This window comes from Lithobates pipiens, unplaced genomic scaffold (genome assembly GCF_037356315.1).
Source record: "Lithobates pipiens isolate NorthernLeopardFrog02 unplaced genomic scaffold, aLitPip1_a1.2 Scaffold_19, whole genome shotgun sequence".
NCBI lineage: Eukaryota > Metazoa > Chordata > Amphibia > Anura > Ranidae > Lithobates > Lithobates pipiens.
Window position 1 is genome coordinate 520,879,098 of NW_027507764.1, and position 15,684 is coordinate 520,894,781.

General features: G+C 49.1%; 7 pseudogenes; all 7 read right to left on the minus strand.

Moving 5' to 3' along the window:
• Positions 1–6,690: 6,690 nt before the first annotated feature.
• Positions 6,691–6,809, minus strand: LOC143999341 (5S ribosomal RNA; annotated as a pseudogene).
• Positions 6,810–6,909: 100 nt separating this feature from the next.
• On the minus strand, positions 6,910–7,028 carry LOC143998993 (5S ribosomal RNA; annotated as a pseudogene).
• A 322-nt stretch (positions 7,029–7,350) lies between these two features.
• LOC143998863 (5S ribosomal RNA) lies at positions 7,351–7,469 on the minus strand (annotated as a pseudogene).
• A 1,169-nt stretch (positions 7,470–8,638) lies between these two features.
• Positions 8,639–8,757, minus strand: LOC144000022 (5S ribosomal RNA; annotated as a pseudogene).
• Positions 8,758–8,917: 160 nt separating this feature from the next.
• LOC143999044 (5S ribosomal RNA) lies at positions 8,918–9,036 on the minus strand (annotated as a pseudogene).
• A 286-nt stretch (positions 9,037–9,322) lies between these two features.
• Positions 9,323–9,441, minus strand: LOC143999286 (5S ribosomal RNA; annotated as a pseudogene).
• A 701-nt stretch (positions 9,442–10,142) lies between these two features.
• On the minus strand, positions 10,143–10,261 carry LOC143998596 (5S ribosomal RNA; annotated as a pseudogene).
• Positions 10,262–15,684: the final 5,423 nt, after the last annotated feature.

Genomic DNA, 15,684 nt, shown 5'->3' on the forward strand with positions numbered 1-15,684 from the left:
TATACAGACGGAATAGTGTATACAGAAGACCAGCTAGTTTATACAGAGAGGCTAATGTGTACAAAAGACAGGCTAGATTATACAGAAGAACGTACTGGATATGCAGAGATGGAGGCGAGGTTATACTGAGGGAGAGGCTGTTTTACACAAAGAGGCTAGTGTGTGCAGACTTGCTAAAGTATACGGACAGACTAGTGTATACAGAGAGGCTATTTTAAACAGAGAGACTAGGGAAAACAGAGAGGCTAGTGTACAGAGACAAGCTGACAGTGAGGCCGGGGTATAATGAGAAGCTAAGTTATACAGTAGACAGGCTAGTTTATATAAAAGACAAAATTGGGTAAACAGAATACAGGCTGGGGTATAATGAGAGGCAAGATTATACATAGAGGCTAGGGTATAAAGATGTATACAGAAAGGCGGGGTATACCGAGAGACTATGTGTATAAAAGACAAGCTAGGGACGGACTAGTGTATACAGAAGACCGGCTAGTTGATACAGAGAGGCTAATGTGTACAAAAGACAGGCTAATGTATACAGATAGGCTAGATTATACAGAAGAACATCCTGGGTATGCAGAGAGCTCAGCTTCAAGGGATGGCCAACGTGAGTAATATGAGTGAGACTCCTCACCCCCCCCCCACCTACCAGATCTGACTTTCATCCCCTTGCCCTCTCTGCCCCGGTCATCTGGTGGCAGTTTTATGCACTCCCTGGCCCCCACCCATTCATAATCCTTACCGACCTTTCCTTCCGCTGCTCACAGGAACATACTGGATGACTTGTCTAATTAACCAACTTGTACAAGACACCGCTATCCTCCTGTCTGACACCAGTCCCCATTGGAGGCGTTACCCCTCACTGTTTGGGTGGTCCCTGCCTCCCCCTGGATGCTCCACATATACCCCGACCACATTGTCGGAGGGGCACCACTTGACAGGTGGCATCTCCCATTGGAGGAAGGGATGATGGCCCCAACCCCTTGGCAGCAGGTTCTTTCATGTACAGACCAGGGCGGCTCATCTTCCCTTCTGGAGTCTTGACCTTAGAGGGGGGAGTTGCACTTTGGGGGGTCTGAGTGATACCTAGTGCGCTGTACTGGAAGGGCTTGACATTCCCGCATATGTGTCCCCTCTCCCTGGTTGCGCCCCTCGTCCCCCCCTCTGGCCCCCACCTACTCTTTGCCGACATTGCCTTCTGCAGCTTTCGAGGACACCCTGGATGACTTATTTATTGAGCCTATTGGTGCGAGACACTGCTTCCCTCCAGTTTGACTCTGGACCCCCCTGGAGGATTTACCCCTTACTGTTTTGGCGGTCCCAGCCTCCCTCTGGATGCTCTACACAGCCCCCGATGGTGATGCAGGAGAGACACTAATTGGCGGGCCCCAGAACTGCTGCTCGGGTGAAGTCTCCCGTTGGATGGAGGGATGGTGGCCCCAGCCCCTTGCCTGCCGGATTCTCCATGCACCGACCAGGGCTGCTCCTCTTTCATCTTCATGTGGTGACCATGGAGGGGAGGAGTTGAAACTTATGGGGTCCGGGTGGTTGCTGGTGTGAGCACGCTAAAGGACTTGACCTTTCCGCATGTTTGTCCCCTCTCCTTTGCTGCCCCTCCTTCCCTCCCCCCTTCCCTCCCTTACCTCCTTCCCTTCCCTCCCCCCTTCATTCCCCCCTTTCACTCCCCCTTTCCCCCCTTACCCCCCTCTTTTCTCCCCTTCCCTCCCCCTTTTCCCCCGGGGCGTGGATGGAGGAGAGGGGGTAAGAAGAGGACAATCTGCCAAAGAGAGAAATACATTTGTTCGGGGGCTGCATGTACTTTTGGGGTATGGGACGGGGGGTGGTGGATCCCATTCTGTGATGCCTTTTCTGTTGTGACGGGCTCCCTCGTGCATGCCTACATTTAGGGCGAGCTGAGGAGACCCCTCAGTGCTGACAGTTCTATGCTCTACCTCTGTTTTAATTATACTATTGTTTTTTGGTTCTATGATGTTACTGATTGTCTTTTATTTGCATACCGGTATCAGACGTGACATTTACCACTGCAGGGACTGGGGGGACTGGGATCCGGGGGCTCCCTCTCCGACCTGTCTACCCACCAACCCAAGTAGGACGGCGCTTTAAACCCAGTGTACATCTGGTAAACGCTATAGCATAATTGTGCTGTTTTAGTATACAATTCCTGTACTGTTGAGTGCGGACAACCCTTAATTTCCCTCTCCCCCTGGGGTTGAGGTGCCCGGCCTCTTTTTCCCCTTACCTTTCCTTCCATTTGCCCTTCCTTTTTCCCCCTTAGTTCCCTCCATACATTACCTACCCAATACCTACCTTGGTTCAACTTTCTTTGCTTTTCTCGGACGTCCCCCTTCCCCTCCCCGAGGAGCGATGGCAGACTCAGTCAAGGTCACCTCTCTAAACGTTAAGGGACTGAACTCCTCTGAAAAACGGTGGATCCTCCTGTGAGAACTGAAGACTTCCTGTACTGATGTGGCCTTTATACAAGAAACACATTTTAAAAATACTAGCCCCCCCTTTCTACGGTCAAGATCCTTCGCTAAGGTCTACCACTCTACTAACCCCTCCTCTAAGACCAAGGGAATCTCCATTCTGATCTCTAGCAGGCTCCCCTCGGTTCTCCAGGATTCTCTGGTGGACCCTGGGGGCCGATATCTTTTTCTTAGGGGCCACATTGGAGAGCTCCTTTTTACATTTGCCACTGTGTACGCTCCCAATGATCACCAAGACACATTCCTCAGAACTACCCTGCACAGATGATGTGACTTTCGGGAGGGCCAGTTGATATTAGGTGGGGACTTTAATGTCCCCTTTCACCATCGGTTGACACTTCTGCCTCTTGCTCCTCGCTCCTCATTTACTCTAGAAAGCGGATTACTAAGTGCTTACTGAATGACCAATTAGTTGATATCTGGTGTCTGCAACACTCCGGGGAAAGGGACTACTCTTTTTGCTCTTCCCCTCACAAATCATACTTGAGGATAGACTTCTTCTTGATTCCACATGACCAACTGCACTTGGTGAGCTCTTCCTCCATCGGCCATATTACTTGGTCTGACCACGCTCCTGTAGCCCTTACCTACACCCTCTCTAGGAACCCCTCACCTAGGACTCTATTCTGGCACCTTAATGAGAGCCTCCTCCAGATACCGGAAGTTTTAGCAGATGTGACCAGGGAATTGGACCTTTATTTCCAAGAAAACTAAACGCAGGACTGCGACCCGGGGATAATTTGGGAGGCTCACAAGTCAGTACTCCGCAGGGTACTTATCAGGCACGGGGCACGCATCAAACGAACACGGAAGGAACAAATTGCTAATCTGTTTTGTGAACTTGCCTCTGTGGAAGCGAAACATAAACATGCCCCCTCACGGACCTTAGAGATTGAATTGGGGACACTCCGTACCCAGATTACTGACCTACTCCATTATAAAGCGAAAGCAGTACTCCAGTTTTGTCGTAAACTGATGTAGGAATCAGGGGACAAATGCGGAAAAATCTTTGCCAGGTCAGTAAAGGAGTTGAAATCTGCCTCTTACATACAACAGTTGATAGATGAGAATGGCCAGAGGGGCTCTACCCCAACCCAAATAGCCAAAGTCTTTGAAAAATGCTACTCTGATCTCTACAACCTGCCCGATTCAGGGTCCGGACAGGACAATATAGACAGATATGTAACCGGTTCTGGTCTACCAACCCGATCACACTGGAAGAAGTCCAGATGGCCGTGGGACCTCCGAAGGTGGGTAAGGCTCCGGGCCCTGACGGATATACCGCACAATACTATAAGACCTTCCTCCCTATTCTCGGCCCGCGCTTGGTGAATTTATTGAATACTCTGAGCTTGAATGGGGATTTTCCTGAGCATACCCTTAGAGCCCACATCTCGTTGATACCTAAGGAGGGCAAAGACCCGGGCCTTTGTGGGAGCTACAGACCAATTTCCCTCCTAAATTCGGTCCTAAAACGATTCTCTAAAATCCTTGCCACGTGATTGGCACAGCACTTGCAGTCCCTTATACATATTGACCAGTTAGGTTTTATTCCCACCAGGGAAGATAGGGACAACACCATTAAGGTGCTTACCCTGGTCCATAAAGCAAAGTCATCTGGGACCCCTTGTCTTTTCGTGAGTACTGATGCCGAGAAGGCTTTTGATCGGGTCAAATGGACATTCATGTTCTCGGTCCTTCGCCATATAGGTCTGAGTGAACGGATGTTGGCATGGATAAGTAAGATATACTCACGCCCTTCAGCTCAACTCAAAGCGAATGGGGTGCTCTCATCTCCCCTTGACATCGGGAATGGGACCAGACAGGGTTGCCCCCTGTCGCCCCAGTTATTCGCACTGTCATTGGAACCCTTTCTCTCCACAATTCGACAAAACTCAGACATAACGCGACTCCAAATCGGTACTATTGACATCTGCCTACGTAGATGACATGCTGTTCTCGTTGACGAATCCCAGAGTTTCCTTGCCAAATCTCCTTCGGGAATTCCAGATATACGGGATACTTCTTGAAATCAGAGGCCATGGGGGTCGAAGTCCGCCCGCAAACGTTACTAGACTTGTAGTCCAATTTTCGATTTAAATGGACCCATACAGCCCTTAAGTACTTAGGTACTTACATTCCACAGGACAACGCGCGTACGTTTATGTTGAACTTCCCCCCACCCCTTGTCACTAAGATCCGCAGTTTGCTTCACGGGTGGCATTCTGGCCTCCATTCCTGGTTCAGGAGATGCAATCTCATTAAAATGAACATACTCCCTAAATTTACCTATCTTTTCCAAGCTCTCCCGATCCAGATTCCAGTCCCGTTTTTTAAGCAAGCTCAATCCCTGCTCACTCAATTTATCTGGGCCCACAAAAATCCCAGACTTAAGTGGTCACAGCTGACATTGTCTAAACAACAGGGAGGGTTGGTTCTCCCTGACTTGCGATGCTACTACCTGGCCTCCCATCTGGGGCGTGTATTGGACTGGAATGGAAACAAACTTTCTAAGCTCTGGGTGCTACTAGGACAATCTCACTCCCAAATTCCGCTAAGAAGCACCATGTGGTGCTATAAGGATTTACCCACAGAATTGACGTCACATCCCACTATAGGGGCTTCATTGAAAGTCAGTCACCTGATCGCTACCCAAAACACACTCACGTCTTTGACTTCCCCCCTATTCCCTATACGTGGCCATCCGAACTTGGAACCGGGGACCCACTTAGAAATTCCAACCTAGACCATGCGTCTAAATTCGTCATTGATGGAAAATGACCTTCTTTCTCAACCCTAACAGATCCGACAGAGCTTTTCCAAATGCCTTTTTGGAGAGCGGCGCAACAACATCATTTTTTCCATTCCATCCCCAATACTCAAACTTTCGCACGCCCTCAGACGGAGTTTGAGGCTCTATGCAGGAGCAAAGGCCCTTTGGTCCACATTCTCTCTCAAACAGATCACCCACACTTCACCTGCCTGTCAACCTGGGAAAAGGACCTTAATTGCTCGTTTTCCCCAGCACAGAGACAACGCATTATCACTTTGGCTCTCAAAACCTCGCTGTGCACGAAGATACAGGAGACAAATTTTAAACTTCTCACCAGGTGGTATTTGACACCATCAAAGCTGCATAAATAATTCCCCTCTTCCTCGAACATATGCTGGAGGTGTGGAGAAGAAGAGGGCACGTTGATCCACATTTTTTGGTCCTGCCCCAGCTTGGTGGACTTCTGGACAGAGATCCGATGCATAACACAAAAATTCACAGACTTCTCCATCCCGGAAGAGGCTGCATTCTTTCTCTTGCACCATTGACAGATTCCCATTAAGAAGTACAAAAAAATAAATTTTACGGCATGTGATAAATGCGGCGAAATCCTGCATCCCTCTCTATTGGAAAAAATGTTCCCCCCCTTTCATTACTCACTGGCTTAGGAAAATAGAGGACATTAAAAAAAATGGAGGACTTGATCCTCACATCACAAGGTAAACAAGAATTTTTTAAACAAACCTGGGACATCTGAAATACCTTTATATTCTCGCTGGAAGGATGTCGCCTGCTATCACCTTAATGCTCTGAGCTTTCCTTGACTGGCCCCTTGGACAGTGGCTGCCATTGTGTCTCGTCCCCTCTTCTCCTCCTGATCTTTCACCCCTTCTCTTTTCTGCCTTCCTCCCCTATCTCTCACCCCCTCCACCCACTCTCTCTTTTGGAAAAAGTGGAAAATTGGGAATGACGGCCCCACCCCCCCTCTGGATGGATTATGCCGGAGGGACCTGGGGTTTGTGTGACCCTGGATCTTGGTACAGTACTTTATCCGTGCCTTGAATCATTATGATTGATGGAAGGCAGACTCACAGTTGCGAATATACCTGTATCAAGTATTGTTCAGCTGCTTTTTGCTCTGTATTTCTCTGTTGCATTATGTACTCGGGGGACCGTCTTCCCCTGTTTGGAGAAAAAATTATATTTGAAAAAAAAAAAGAAGCCTGCGACACTTGGTATTCCCAGGCGGTCTCCCATCCAGGCATTAACCAGGCCCGACCCTGCTTAGCCTCCAAGATCAGACGAGATGGAACAGATTCAGGGGGATGTGGCCGTAGCCAATAACTTCAGGCACTCTCAACTCTGAAAAAAACAAAAAAAAAACAAGTCAACACCAACAACATAAAAAGAAGTCTACAGCACCTAGTATTCCCAGGTGGTCTCTCATCCAGGTATTAACAAGGCCCGACCCTGTTTAGTCTCTGAGATCAGACGAGATCTGGTGCTTTCAGGGTTATGTGGCCATAGGCAAGCTCTTCAGGCACTCTCAACCCTCTTGACAAACACCAAGATGGTCACCTTGGTAAACAAACAAAACAAAAACAAGTCAACGCCAACAACATAAAAAGAAGCCTACAGCACCTAGTATTCCCAGGTTGTCTCCAATCCAGGTACTAGCAAGGCCCAACCCTGTTTAGCCTCTGAGATCAGAGGAGATCGGGCGCTTTCAGGGTTATGTGCCCATATGCAATCTCTTTGGGCACTCTCAACCCTCTTGACAAATGCCAAGATAGTCACCTTGAGATACAAGCGAAAAAAGACAGGTCAATGTCAACAACATAAAAAGAAGAATACGGCACCTAGTATTCCAACGCCATCTCCCATCCAGGTACTAACTAGGCCCAACCCTTCTTAGCCTCAGAGATAAGAAGAGCTAGGGCTTTTTCAGGGTGATGCTGCTGTAAGCGATCTCTTTGGGCACCTCTCAACCCTCTTGACAAATGCCAAGATGGTCACCTTGGGAAACAAGCGGAAAAAAACAAACGAATCAACGCCAACAACATAAAAAGAAGCCTACAATAACTGGTATTCCCAGGTGGTCTCCCATCCAGGTACTAACCAGGCCTGACTATTCTTAGCCTCCAAGATCAGACAAGATTGGGTGCTTTCAGAGTGATGTGGCCATAGGCAATCTCTTCAGGCACCCTCAACCCTCTTGACAAACACCAAGATGGTGACCTTGGGAAACAAGCTAAAAAAAACAGGTCAACGCCAACAACATAAAAAGAAGCTTACGACACCTGGTATTCCCAGGCGGTCTCCCATCCGCGTACTAACAAGGCCTGACTCTTCTTAGCCTCCAACATCAAATGAGATCGGGTGCTTTCAGGGTGATGTGCCCGTAGGCAATCCCTTCAGGCACTTTCAACCCTCTTGACAAACGCCAAGATGGTCACCTTGGGAATCAAGCAACAACTTAAAAAAAAAGCCTATGGCATTGAGAAATCCCAGGCGGTCTCCCATCCAGGTACTAACCAGGTCCCAACCCTGCTTAGCCTCTGAGATCAAATGAGATTGGGCTCCTTCAGGGTGATGCAGCCATAGTAGATTTTTTTCAGGCACGCTCAACCCTCTTGACAAACGCCAAGATGGTCACCTTCGGAAGCAAACAAAAAATCAAGTCAACGCCAACAACATAAAAAGAAGCCTACAGCACCTAGTATTCCCAGGCGGTCTCCCATCCAGGTATTAACAAGGCACGACCCTTTCTAGCCTCTGAGATCAGAGGAGATTGGGTGCTTTCAGGGTGATGTGCCCATAGGCAATCTCTTTGGGCACTCTCATCCCTCTTGAAAAATGCCAAGATAGTCACCCTGGGAAACAAGCAAAAAAAAACAGGTCAACGCCAACAACATGAAAAGAAGAATACGGCACCTGGTATTCCAAGGCCGTCTCCCATTCAAGTACTAACTAGGCCCAACCCTTCTTAGCCTCCGAGATCAGAAGAGATAAGGTGCTTTCAGGGTGATGCTGCTGTAAGCGATCTCTTTAAGCACTCTCTACCCTCTTGACAAATGCCAAGATGATCACTTTGGGAAACAAGCGAAAAAAAACAGGTCAACACCAACAACATAAAAAGAAGCCTGCGGCATCTGGAAAACCCAGGCGGTCTCCCATCCAGGTACAAACCAGGCCCAACCCTGCTTAGCCTCTGAGACCAGACGAGATTGGGTGCTTTAAGGGTGTTGTGGCCGTAGGCAATTTCTTTGTGCACTCTCAACCCTCTTGACAAATGGCAAGATGGTCACCTTGGGAAAAAAGGGAAAAAACACAGGTCAACGCCGACAACATAATGAGAAGCCTACGGCACCTGGTATTCCCAGGCTGTCTCCCGTCCAGGTACTAACCAGGCCCATCGCTGCTTAGCCTCCAAGATCAGATGAGATTGGGCTCTCTCAGGGTGATTTGGCCGTAGGCACTCTCTTTGGGCACTCTGAAGCCTCTTGACAAAGGCCAAGATGCTCACCTTGGGAAAAAAGCTAAAAAAAACAGGTCAAAGCCAACAACATAAAAAGAAGTCTACGGCATCCGGTATTCCCAGGCGATCTCCCAATCAAGACACTAACCAGGCCAGATCCTTCTATGGCACCTGGTCTTCCCAGGCAGTCTCCCATCCAGGTACTAACCAGGCCTGACACTGCTTAGCCTCTGAAATCAGACGAGATCGGGTGCTTTCAGGGTGATGTGGCCGTAAGCATTCTCTTCAAGACACGCCCAACCCTCTTGACAAACACCAAGATGGTCGCCTTCAGAAACAAGCGAAAAAAACAGGTCAAAGCCAACAACATAAAAAGAAGCCTATGGCTAACCAGGCCTGACACTGTTTAGCCTCCGAGATCAGACGAGATTGGACGCTTTCAGGGTGATGGGGCCGTAGGTGATCTCTTCGGGCACTCTCAACCCTCTTGACAAATGCCAAGATGGTCACCTTGGGAAACAAGTGAAAAAAAAAAAACAGGTCAAGGTCAATAACATAAAAAGAAGCCTACGGCACCTGTTATTCCCAGACGTTCTCCTATCCTGGTATTAACCAGGCCCAACACGGCTTAGCCTCCGAGATCAGACAAGATCGGGTGTTTTCAGGGTGATGGGGCCGTAGGTGATCTCTTTAGGCACTCTCGACCCTCTTTTTAAAAGCCAAGATGGTCACCTTGGGAAACAAGCGAAAATAAACAGGTCAACACCAACAACATAAAAAGAAGCCTACGGCACCTGGTATTCACAGATGGTCTCCCATACAGGTATTAACCAGGCCGTACACTGCTAGGCCTCTGAGATCAGATGAGATTGTGCGCTTTCAGGGTGATGTGGCCATAGGTGTTCTATTCAGACACTCTCAACCCTCTTGACAAATGCCAAGATGGTCATCTTGGGAAAAAAGTGAAAAAAAAACAGGTCAACGCCAACAACATAGACCCTGGCGGTCTCCTATCTGACCCTGACCCTGACCCTGCTTAGCCTCTGAGATCGGGCGCTTTCAGGGTGATGTGGCCTTAGGCGAACGCTTCGGGACATACTCAAAACTCTTGAGAGATGCTAAAATGGTCACCCTGGGAAACAAGCGAAAAAAAAACAGGTCAAAGCCAACAATATAAAAAGATTCCTACGGCACCTGTAATTAGGTACTATCCAGACCGGACCCTGCTTAGCCTCCGAGATCAGATGAGATCGGGCGCTTTCAGGGTGATGTGGCCGTAGGAGATTTCTTCTGGCTCTCTCAGCCCTCTTGACAAATGCCAAGATGGTCACCTTGGGAAACAAGCGGAAAAAAAAAACATGTCAACGCCAACAGCATAAAAAGAAGCCTACGGCACCTGGTATTCCCAGTCTGTCTCCCATCCAGTTACTAATCAGGCCCGACAATGCTTAACCTCCGAGATCAGACAAGATCGGGCACTTTCAGGGTGATTTGGCCGTAGGCACTTTCTTTGGGCACTCTCACCCTCTTGACAAACGCCAAGATGGTCATCTTGGGAAACAAGTGAAAAAAAACAGGTCAACGCCAACAACATAAAAAATAGAATTTTTATATACAGCTTACCTGTAAAATCCTTTTCTTGAGAGTACATCACGGGACACAGGAGCTTCATTACATAGTGGGTTATATAGGCACCTCTGGTGATTGGACACTGGTTAACCCCCAATTAAGGAGAATTCCTCCCCTATATAACCCCTCCCATATGGGAGGCACCTCAGTTTTGTAGCAAAGCAATAGGAAACCACGTAAAACCCAAGAGGGGTGGGAGCCCTGTGTCCCGTGATGTACTCTCAAGAAAAGGATTTTACAGGTAAGCTGTGTATAAAAATCCTATTTTCTTGATCATACATCAGGGGACACAGGAGCTTCATTACATAGTGGGATGTCCCAAAGCAATGCTCAGATTGAGGGGAGGGAGACACAGATCATAATATATAGACCGCCAAGGACCGGAGGACCTAAACTGCAGCCTGCAGTACACTGCGCCCAAAGGCGATATCCTCTTGCCCTCTGACATCCACCTGATAGAATCTGGTGAATATGTGGACTGATGACCAAGTTGCAGCCTTACAGATCTGAGCCAGGGAGGCCTGGTGATGCACTGCCCAAGAAGCACTTACAGCCCTAGTTGAGTGCGCTTTCACTTGAAAAGGAGGGATCTTCCCTTTAACACTATAGGCCTGAGAAATAATCTGTCTAATCCACCATGAGAGAGTGGATTTTGATGCCACCTGACCCTTCCTAGGGCCTTCCGGCAAAATAAATAAGCAATCAGTTTTCCTTATCTGTGCAGTTGCCTGAAGATAGATACTGATTGCCCTTACCACATCCAAAGTGTGCAAAGATTCTTCTTCTGCAGACTGTGGGTCCAGAAAAAAGGATGGTAGGCTTACATCTTGATTCAAATGGAATCCTGAAACCACCTTAGGCAGAAAGGACCTGTTGGGACGCATTACCACCAGGTCCTTATGAATAATTAGATACGGTTCTTTACTGGAGAGAGCTGCTAGTTCTGACACTCTTCTAGCCGTGGATATGGCTACCAAGAAAACCAATTTTTTAGTCAAAAGAACTAACGAAGCCTGATGCAAAGGTTCAAAAGGTTGCCCCTGCAAAGCTGAGAGAACCAAATTCAGATCCCATGGGCATACCGGAGGTTTGACTGGCGGCCTTATCCGCATAGCCCCCTGGATGAAAGCCCGCACCAGGGAATGTGATGCAAGTGGTTTCTGAAAAAACACTGACAAGGCCGAAATATGCACCTTGATAGTGCTTATGGCCAAATTCATTTCTAGGCCTGACTGGAGGAAGGCCAAGATCCTGCTAATGACATACTTTCTAGGATGACATTCCCTGAGTTCACAACAGGAAACATATGCCCTCCAGATTTTGTAGTAAATAAGCCTGGAGGCCGGCTTTCTGGCATTGACCAGAGTAGAAAGGACTGGCCCCGAAAGCCCACGGTCTCTCAGAATGTGGGTCTCAGAAGCCAAACCGTCAAATTCAGACTGTGTAAAGCAGCATGGTAAATTGGACCCTGTGAGAGCAGATCTGGCCGGAGAGGGAGGATCCACGGCCTGCCTACTGCCAACTTCATGATCTCTGCGTACCACGGTCGCCTGGGCCAAGCCGGGGCTACCAAAAGAAGCGACTTTGTTTCCCTCTAGACTCTTCCCAGGAACCGCGACAGAAGCGGGCACGGGGGGAAGGCATAAATCAAATTGTACTGATCCCAGGGAACTGTCAGAGCATCCGACCCCTGAGCGAGTGTATCTCTTGTCCTTGACACGAATTTGTCCAGTTTTCTGTTGAACCTGGATGCAAACAGATCTACATCTGGAGTACCCCACCTGCGACATATGTTCCAAAACACGTCGGGGTGCAGAGCCCATTCTCCTAGGCACAACTGCTGGCGGCGCAGAAAATCTGTCTGCCAATTTTCCACTCCTGGAATGAAGACTGCAGAAAGGCATGGAACATGCCTTTCTGCCCAGACAAGTATACGATTCACCTCTTTTTGCGCAACCAGACTTCTGGTACCGCCCTGGTGATTGATATAGGCCACTGCTGTGGCATTGTCGGACTGAACCCGAACAGGTCTGAAAGACCAGTTTATGAGAGCCATATAAACTGCCCGGATCTCCAAGACATTTATGGGCAATAGCTTCTCGATCGCAGACCATTTCCACTGCGAGCACGTCTCCTCCAACACTGCTCCCCAGCCTGTCAGGCTGCCATTTGTCATAATAATCTTCCATGGAAGAGGAAGAAAAGTTTTGCCTTTCAGCAAATTCTCGGTTTGTAACGAGACTCTTAGACTTGTTAGACGAGACTCTTGCGTGTCCCTGGGGATAGACGCATAGGAAGATCCAAGGACTGGGGCTTCCTGTTCCAAGCCGCAAGGATGAATCTTTGCAGAGGCCTTGAGTGGAACTGGGCGAATGGAACGGCCTCGAAGGAGGCGACCATTTTCCCAAAGAGTCTCATGCACAACCGAATGGGGGAAGATCTTCTGCCCAGAATTAGACGCACCAGATCCCCAATGGCCAAGGCTTTTGGCCTTGGTAGAAACACCTTGCCCTGAGCAGTGTCGATAACCATACCCAGGTATTCCAACCTGGTAGCAGGCTGTAGGGACGACTTTTCTAGGTTTATAATCCAACCTAGGCGTACCAGCTGTTCTAGCGTTCTGGTAACACTGTGGTTCAGGAGTGCTACTGTTTTCTCTATGAGAAGCAAATCGTCTAGATAAGCCATGACGGCTATACCCTGAGCTCTTAGGTTTGCCAAGAGAGGGTCCAGAATCTTTGTGAAGACTCGAGGGGCCGTAGCTAGCCCGAACGGCAAGGCCACAAATTGAAAATGGCGCCGCTCTACCGCAAACCTTAGATTCTTTTGGTGTGCGGGAAAAATTGGCACATGGAGATATCCATCCTTGATGTCTATTGATGCCATAAACTCTCCCCCTTGCAGGGAGGAGACCACAGTGCGAATTGACTGTATTCAGAAGGACCGGATGCGTAAAAACCGGTTCAGATCCTTCAGATCCAGGATAGGTCTGACACTTCCATTTGGCTTTGGAACGGTGAAGAGATTCGAGTAAAACCCTGAACCCTGTTCTTTTGGGTCCACTTCTACTATCACCCCCTGGGATAGTAAGTGATCTAAGGCCAGAAATAGCGGTTTTTGCTTTACTGGGTCCCTGGGGATCCTTGACCTTAGAAAGCGAGAAGGTGGAATCTCCTGAAACTCCAGCTTGTAGCCCAGAGATACCGAAGAGACCACCCACTCATCCCGGATCTCTTCCCGCCAGGCTTCTGCAAACTGCAAGAGCCTTCCCCCCACTTGGCCGAGCGGGGCGCTCCTTCACAAGGAAGCTTTCGGGCTCTGCTTGGCAGGCTTTCTCCCTCAGGATTTCTTCTGCCCCTGGGCCCGGCCTTGAGCCTTTCCTGTAGAGGGGGGTTGAGAAGGCCGTCACCACTGCTTAGAGCTTGATGCTCCGGGAGAGAGAGAACGCCTAAATGATGGACGTTTGCTCCTTTTGACTGGAAGGAGAGTAGATTTACCCCCTGAAATTTTTTGGACGAATTTGTCTAATTCTTCTACAAACAAATGTTCCCCTTTAAACGGGAACCCAATCAAATGCTTCTTGCATGATAGCTCAGCTTGCCCAATTCTTTAGCCATAGGGCCCTTCGCATGTGTACCAACAGGAGAGACAAACGAGATGCTTGTTGGACAGAATTCGAAATCGCATCAATCAGGAAACACAGAATTTGAGGTATTTCTGCATAATTCTCCACTTCCTCACTGGGAAGGAGGCCAAGCATCTGCTTAACCTGTTCCTTGAGGAACTGACACAACCCCACAGCTGCGACTGTAAGTTGCACTACAGTGCCAGTCATGGAAAAGGAGGCTTTTTTTTTTTGTAAAATCTTTATTTTGAGATATTTTGACATTGAAACACACTTAAGTATACATTAGACAGGTGTGTCAGGACCAAACAAAGAACAAATAAACTGTAGGAAATAATGACACCCATAAAAACTGACCCAGTGGCCAAGAGTTGGCGGCTCAAACCAGACACATGAATTAGGCAAACGGGTGGAGATGAACGTCTGGAGTGTCTTCTAGCTCATACACATCAAGTCCGGCCTCCGTGGGCTAGGGCCCCGCTCCAAGGTGCCTCTGAGCGGAAAGGAGAGGACGGGCCGGAGCCCAGTCCCCCACCTCCCGTCATACAAAAGGCCGGGGAGGCATGGGACCACCCCCAGGGGCCGCCCAGGAGAGGGGGGCACAATCACCTCCAGCAACCTCTCCCGAGCGTCCCCCGGGGGTAGGACAGGCCCACAGCAACCCCCCCGCCCAGGAGGGACGTCCCAGCATGGACCCCTCCGGACAGAAGGATTCCCCCGTCAGCCAAACAAAGTGGCCGCAGGGCCAGCCAGCCCACAGGAAGCCTAACGCACCACCACAGCTCAATACCACGTAGGTCAATAAAAGGCAACATCTTATAGTGTGGAATACAGAGAAAGAAGGTAAAAAAGAACAGTAGGAAGGGTGAGAGAGAGGCAAGAAGGGGTAGAGAGGGGATTGGGGGATAGGGTAAGGGAGGAGGGTGGAGCCTACTTGACATCCCTGCGAAGTGCAGCGGTCCAGCACCAGGCGAGTCTCAGCAGCAAAGTCGTCTCTCCGTCCATGGGGCAAGAAGGTGAAAAACAGCCACTAGGTGGGAACATCATTGTGTGTGCGGGATCTCAAAGAGGGTTCCGCTAGCTCCAGTAGAGCCAAGTCCAGACTGGAGGTAGCGTATATAGTTTCGGACATGTAGACTGTCCATGATTGCCATATGCTGTCACACTTAGCCCGTGTACCCCTACAGGTTGCCACCCAATATTCCGCTTCTCTGATGTGATTCACTTTTTTGACCCAGTCCTCCACTGTGGGAGTCCTAGTTTGTTTCCAGTAAATCGGTATAAGACGTCTGGCCGCGTTCAACAGATGCGGCAGAGGGCTTTTTTTGTATCTACCAATCGGGATCGGAGGAATGTGCAAAAGATAGTTGGCCGGAGACAGTGGCACATCAAGATGCAAAACTGCCTCTATGCGGGATCGGATGTCCTCCCAGAATGGCTTGATTCGTGGGCAATCCCACCAAATATGAAGGAGGGTGCCCAATTGGCCACATTCCCTCCAGCACCGGTCCGATACCGAAGGGTAGATACGTGCTAAGTCTGCCGGCACTCTGTACCAGCGAGACAGTACTTTAAAATTAGTTTCTTGGGTTTTGGACTCCATGGAGCTAGCGTACGTGAGTTTGTAGAGGTGGGACAGTTGGGCCGCGGAAAAGTCAAGTTGTAGCTCCCT